Source organism: Pholcus phalangioides, unplaced genomic scaffold (genome assembly GCF_987345545.1).
Source record: "Pholcus phalangioides strain wild (caught in Gottingen) unplaced genomic scaffold, Ppha-v1.0 ptg000018l_1, whole genome shotgun sequence".
In the NCBI taxonomy this organism is placed as follows: Eukaryota; Metazoa; Arthropoda; class Arachnida; order Araneae; family Pholcidae; genus Pholcus; species Pholcus phalangioides.
In genome coordinates, this window is record NW_028301611.1 from 15,364,726 (window position 1) to 15,371,063 (window position 6,338).

At 38.5% G+C, this 6,338-nt stretch overlaps 1 pseudogene; it reads right to left on the reverse strand.

Moving 5' to 3' along the window:
* Positions 1 to 3,556: 3,556 nt before the first annotated feature.
* Positions 3,557 to 4,239, reverse strand: LOC149071767 (soma ferritin pseudogene; annotated as a pseudogene).
* Positions 4,240 to 6,338: the final 2,099 nt, after the last annotated feature.

A 6,338-nucleotide genomic window follows, 5' to 3' on the forward strand; every position in this document is an offset into this window, starting at 1 on the left:
TACCTTACCCCAGAAAACATGCACTCATAACTCCGGTTTACTGCGGTTCTCTTTGCTTTGTGTCTCCCTCACCCTTATTTTATCTGTGATGACCTTACTTTTTCACTTATCCCCTTAACATAACCCTATCTTATCGCACTTCCCTTACCCAAGACGTTCCTCTTTACCAGTGAACGCCCTATCTAATGGTTGAAAATCTACTGGTTTCATACATTACCCCGTATTTACCAAAGAATATCTTGCTTTATAATGTCGATAAACCCGAGCACCTACCCTACCGCACATTTACTCATTCTTTCTCCTGATGGACCAACAGTATTTTGAAACAAGCCTCTGTTTACTACCCCCTTGCAGTATCTCCCATATACTTACGGATGCAGTGTTACTAATGAACATATACCCATGAGTTACTTACCCTGGGGAATGGCCCCGACATTCAGCAACAGGGCCCCGAGAATGCGATCTTTGACGGGCCTATTTGAAGTGAATTTATAGTGTTAAAAAATAAAAAGTAATGATTAGAATAGTATAGAGACCCTTACGCTGGAACTGTGGCAACTCTGCTCATGCCTGGGGACATAGCTTAATTGAATTGACTTTTACGCGCGACTTTCTCGCTCCATATGGTCAGTTACTAGCTAAGTGCCCTAGTGGCAATAGCGGTTGCGTGAATAGATTGGTAATTTCTAGTTCTTACTGATCCCATACAGATGTGTATAAGTATTCTCGTCTTGACGTCACACCCAGAGATACACACTCTGAGAACAGCAGCGACAAATCAATTTTTTTTTGGATTATTCAATGAATACAACTGGATAAAACCATGTACTCAGAAGTCACAGCGGGAAAACATACATCTCTAAAAGTCGAACGTCCTGGTCAGAGTGAAGCTCAGAGCCCGCATGTAAGTCTGATGCAACGTTCTGATTGGTTGCATGCAGAATGGAACAAACGAGACCGTTCGATTAGACTTTCATACATGTTTTGAGATTCAGTGCATTCACGAGAGACGATTGCATCGGACAAACGTATTTTTTCCGATTGGCATCCGGGAGTTAAGATTTGGTAACCAACTCAATTGATATCCTCGGTCAGTGTGACAGTAGTTATATTTTTCCTTTGGGAATGACACGCGTATTGTGTAGAAATGCATTCGGAATTTTGTATTTTTCCTTGTGCTGTATTTTTTTTCGTTTGTCACTTCCAAGTAGTATTAAACAAAGGTTTATTTACTCTTACACAAGAATATGTTTGCAACAAATTTATTCGTAGGAAAAAAACGCATCATCCTCGGAGATGATTCACGGTTTTACGGTCTTTGGAAATCGAAATCCAAACGTAGAACATACTCGAAATTTCCATCAATTTTCTAATTTATCAATATTTACAATTTCTTTGCTCAGACGTAAATTTGAAGTAACAGATTGTCCCTAAAGGATTGTCCTTGTAACATCGCTTTCAGAGTAAACAGAAAACAAAAAAAAATCTGGACGATAAGAGGACAAGGAAAGCCCCGAGAAGAATAAAGAGAAATAGAGGAAAAAGGTTAAGCCGAAAGGACTTTTCTGGGTAATGGCTTTTTCCCCTTTTCTTCACTAATCCGGTAATCAGGATGGCACTGAATTGAAGTGAGGATTCTGGATAAAGAACATACGTCTTTTTCTTCTTCTTCTTTTAGACTTTTTTCCGGTTTATCTCTATGTCACGAGGATCAAGGGGTCAGAACATCTGTTGATCTCGCTCATTGTTAAAACCAGGAGGGATAAGCATTGGCAAATAAAATTAGATTATCCAAAAACTGCTTCCACAAGAAAGTTAGTTCTTCAAAATGTTTCTTCTGCGGCATATTAGACAGGTTTGTTTTATGGCCAGGTAAGCTATATTCCCTGCGCGTGTACGAATAACAAATGTTTCATTTCTAAAGAATTTTCTTGTAGCATACCTCCCCACCACCACAAATTCTATTCTGTAACAAGGAAAATTAAGAATTCATCTGTCCAACATGGGATTTTTAAGTTAACTCAATTCTTTTTATTTAAATTTTTGATCCATTATTTTAATTTAATTGATTCTTACGAAATTTAATTTATTTCTATATTTAATTTACAATCACAATTTTGCATGGTTTGAGCTTATTCTTTATGAAGTGTTTTTGGGAAACGTCCTATTTCGTATACAAATTCACTGTTTCACAAAGGGAAACGGTGTCGGACAACCAAATGCACATTTTGCTGATTTCCAGAATGTTTCTCAAAAACTTGAGTTGAAACCAATTATTTATCCCTATGAACACGATACGTGTTGGTCATTTTGGCAACCAAAAATGTAGACAGCCCATGAAATCTCGAATGCAACGACAAAATAAGTCCCAATATAGGACGAAACGATGAACCTCTCCGCTAATTGTAGGAAGTACAAATGACTGGATACCAAGCGAATATAATTGGAAAGAAAAGTCGCATTCCCTACTGAGGAGAATGTGACTTTTGTTTCCAATTATCTTCGTTTGGTATCCAGTCATTTGTACTTCTTAAGTCTCTACATATTTCGTTTATTTCTTTTTATACATTATATAGCGACCATGATACTTTCTCTTAGTTTACAATGTGACACAGCAGATGAAAAGTTGTAGAACCTAATCAAAAACTATTACTTCTACACCACACATGCACAGATATCTTGAATATTCGTTTGCGGAAATTCAAATGAATTTGTACATGCGGTAATGTGTCGTTGAACTCTTCATGCACTAATGTAATAGTTGTCCTTCCGCGATATCCTAAATTAGCTTCCTCACCCCCCTCTTTCTAGCATTCAGATAGTGAGCTAGCCACCATTTTTCGACACAGGGAAAGTCATTAATGTATCTCTCCCTGTTTCTTTAAACACCTTCTCGTACAGGCTTTTCGCATCAAATTTGGACAATCTGCGTTTGACATAAAAAATTGGTATCTTTGTTCGCACGTTTTGGAAAAAGGGACAAGGGTTACGAAAAAATAAATAGAAGATGAGAAAAACAGTATAGTAGGTAAAATAGGGCGGGAGAGACAGAAGGGATGAAGTAGGTTTATCTCGTATCAGTGAGTAAAGTAATATGCCGTGTATTGGTTCTGTACCTATGTTGAAGTTTGTTTGTGGGGATCACCTGTTATACTGTTATACGCGTTTGAAAATCATCTTTGCCATCTAGCTTCCAAAAATGAAGAAAACTGGACAAGTTCGAGTTGGTGCTTTTTGAACGAAGGGAAAATGTGTCATTACATAGTACTTTAATGATATTATACTGTAATGAAATTTCGGATATAATCGATTCCACCGATATCCTCGAGTCAAAATTCTAACGCGCGCAATGATGGGTTAATATTTTATATAAGATTCTTTGACATAACATATTTTTCCGGATTTTATAAAAAAAAAATGCCAAAAGGATTACTAAAAATCTTGAAAATATATAATACTTTTATTTACTGGTCTATCCTTTTTCTTTCTCTCTCTCTCCACAAATTGCTTTTCAGGTTTCTCATTTCTTCTCTGTATTCGGCGCATTCCTTGCATGTTTTCCCCCTAATTATGTGAATCGACTGAACTGTCGATCAAATCTTTCGAATCAACTTCATTAGCAAACGCCGTGCTGTCGAAAATGTATTCACCCAGACCGGTGCCGACACGCTTGAGGTTCGTCACGTGATCCGATAGCTCCTTGATAGCGTCTACTTGTTCCTGAAGGAATTCGTTCTCGATGAAGTTGCACGTCTCCGCATCGTGCTTATTAGCGGCGACCTCGTGCAGGTCCAGGAGACTTTGATTCACTTGCTTCTCTAGGGCGAGCGCGGATTCCAAAGCCGACAGGCCGCTCTCCCAATCGTTTCGATCGGGTGCTTTTATGTCTTGCAGAACGATCCGGCCCCCTCTTTTGTTCATGTACTTCATCAGCTTCTCGGCGTGTCCGACTTCCTCGTGGCCGGTCCGTCTGAAGTACTTGGCGAAACCCGGATGTGCGACGTCGTCCCTGTCGAAGTAGTAACTCATCGACATGTAGGCGTAGAACGCGTAGAACTCCATGTTGATTTGCTTATTGATCGATTCCTCGCATTCCTGGGGGAAGTTCTGTCTGACCCGGCTAACTGGAGTAGCATTTTCACTCTGTTCCATTAAACAATGCGGGTTTTTTCTCCTTTTCCTTTTTGTGGAATCGCCGACTTGATCCTAACCTGGCGTTATTAAAGAAAATATTTGTGTACATAATCATGTTTTCAAAAGATATATATTGTTGTTATTCAACTGTAGAAAAATGGACAGATCCTTGCCTAAATGCACATATCGTTAGGTTGAATTGATCATGCATTTACAACTACAATCACTGAAATATATAAAGCGTCTTATCATATATACTGTCAGTGCAAAAAAAAAAAAGACAAACCTATATTTCATTGCGCATGATTTACGATTTTCAGGATGAGGTATCATGAATGGTTTACGGAAATTTCGTCTCCGACATTTCGCCAGCCCTAACTTTGTGAGTGATCCAGTGGGTGGTTGTGTGACCGGATGAGGAACGAAGTGAGTGCGTGCGTAGCAATATGAGACCATATGAATACAGGAGTGATAGTACGATTGACCAAGCGAGTGATCCAATGAGTGACCAAGTGAAAAGATATTGTTTTTTAAACAGCTATAAAAATGTAGATAGATCCTTGCCTAAATGTTGATATCGTTAAATTGATTGGGGCATTTCAATCCGGAAATTTTAGCTTCGACAATAGGCTCCTCTGTATAAATATAATGCAAAATGAGCAGCAAAAATGTGAATATAAGGCGGGATTACACAATATAATATAATACACAATATATTACAATACGTGGGGGGAAAAATCCAATGATCATATCGGTTGAATTCGAGCGAATGCAACCAACAAAATTATTGGTTGCATCTTTCAAGCTTTATAAAATGACTTTTATAAAACTTTTGCAGTGCATATTCTATAAAGTTTTACAGTAGTTTGATAAAAATTATTTCACAGTGTATTTCTGGCTTTATACATAATGCTGTCCTTGTGCATATATATATTTTATGCAGGGAAATACATCACAATATTTTATCGATTGCACATGGTATTTTATCGATTATGCACGATATTTCAGCGATTGAGCACGATGGTTTTATCGATTGAACACGATATTCTATCGATTGCACACGATATTCCATCGATTATATACGGTATTCCATCGATTCTATACGATATTTTGCCGATTACACACGATATTCCATCGATTACATACGATATTTTGCCGATTTTACACGATATTTTGCCGATTACACACGATATAACGAAAATACTGTCACTCGCACACTAATTTGGTCACTGATATTGCCAATCACTCGTTTCTCATACGATCACTCACACGCGTACTTGATCACTCATACGGTCTCATACTGTTCTGACCGACTCATACAGTCGGGGCAGGCGAAACGTCGTGGGTGAAATGTCTGAGGTGAGATTTCCGGAACCCTCGTGACTTGTGTTGGTTTCTGTTGTTCTTATGTGGGGCCAGCAATAAAACGAAGTCTGGGGAGTAAATTTGCATGCTGGATGACTATCTTCACACTTCAATGAATATTTTCATCCCTGAAGACGATATCATGTTCCAGAATATGGTTACTTGTTTCCAGAAAAACGATATATTCCAGAATGACAATACTATGTTATAGAATGGCGATGCTATAACATATTTCTGTCAAAATTGGGTTCAAATGTTTCCTTATGGCACTACAAAACCACGTGTCCCCAGACGATAGACTTCCACTTTGGCCAACTGCCAGAGTCCAGAATGCTTAATTGGAAGATAAGAATTCTAGACAACCCTCTGAACTTTCAACTTTTGCAGAAGTTGATTCGATTCCTGGACCGTGACCTACATCTACTCCAAAATAAAACGCGAGCTGTGGGATCAAGGGGACGACATTCGCGCTCGGAGGACCCGTATTATGAGTAAACAACAGAGGTAGTACGGTTACCTATTAAAATGTATAAGAAAAGCATCGGTTGTTTCACCGACACTTAATAATCAATATAATTTACGCCCAAGAAGGCAAGTATCAACTGTTTCATCCTTTTCCGGCGGGTGTGAATGAAATGGAGGTGCCGGCCATGTAGACGTCAATTTCTATCTTATTACAGCGATCTGATTGATGAGGTTGGTACATTCTAGATTGGATAAACTCGATTCCAGATTCTATCACATACAAAGACAAGATTATTCTTTGATTATCCACATAAGGGCAGGATTATGATAACGGTCCGATTATCTGTGGATGATGCTGTGATCACAATTTTTAT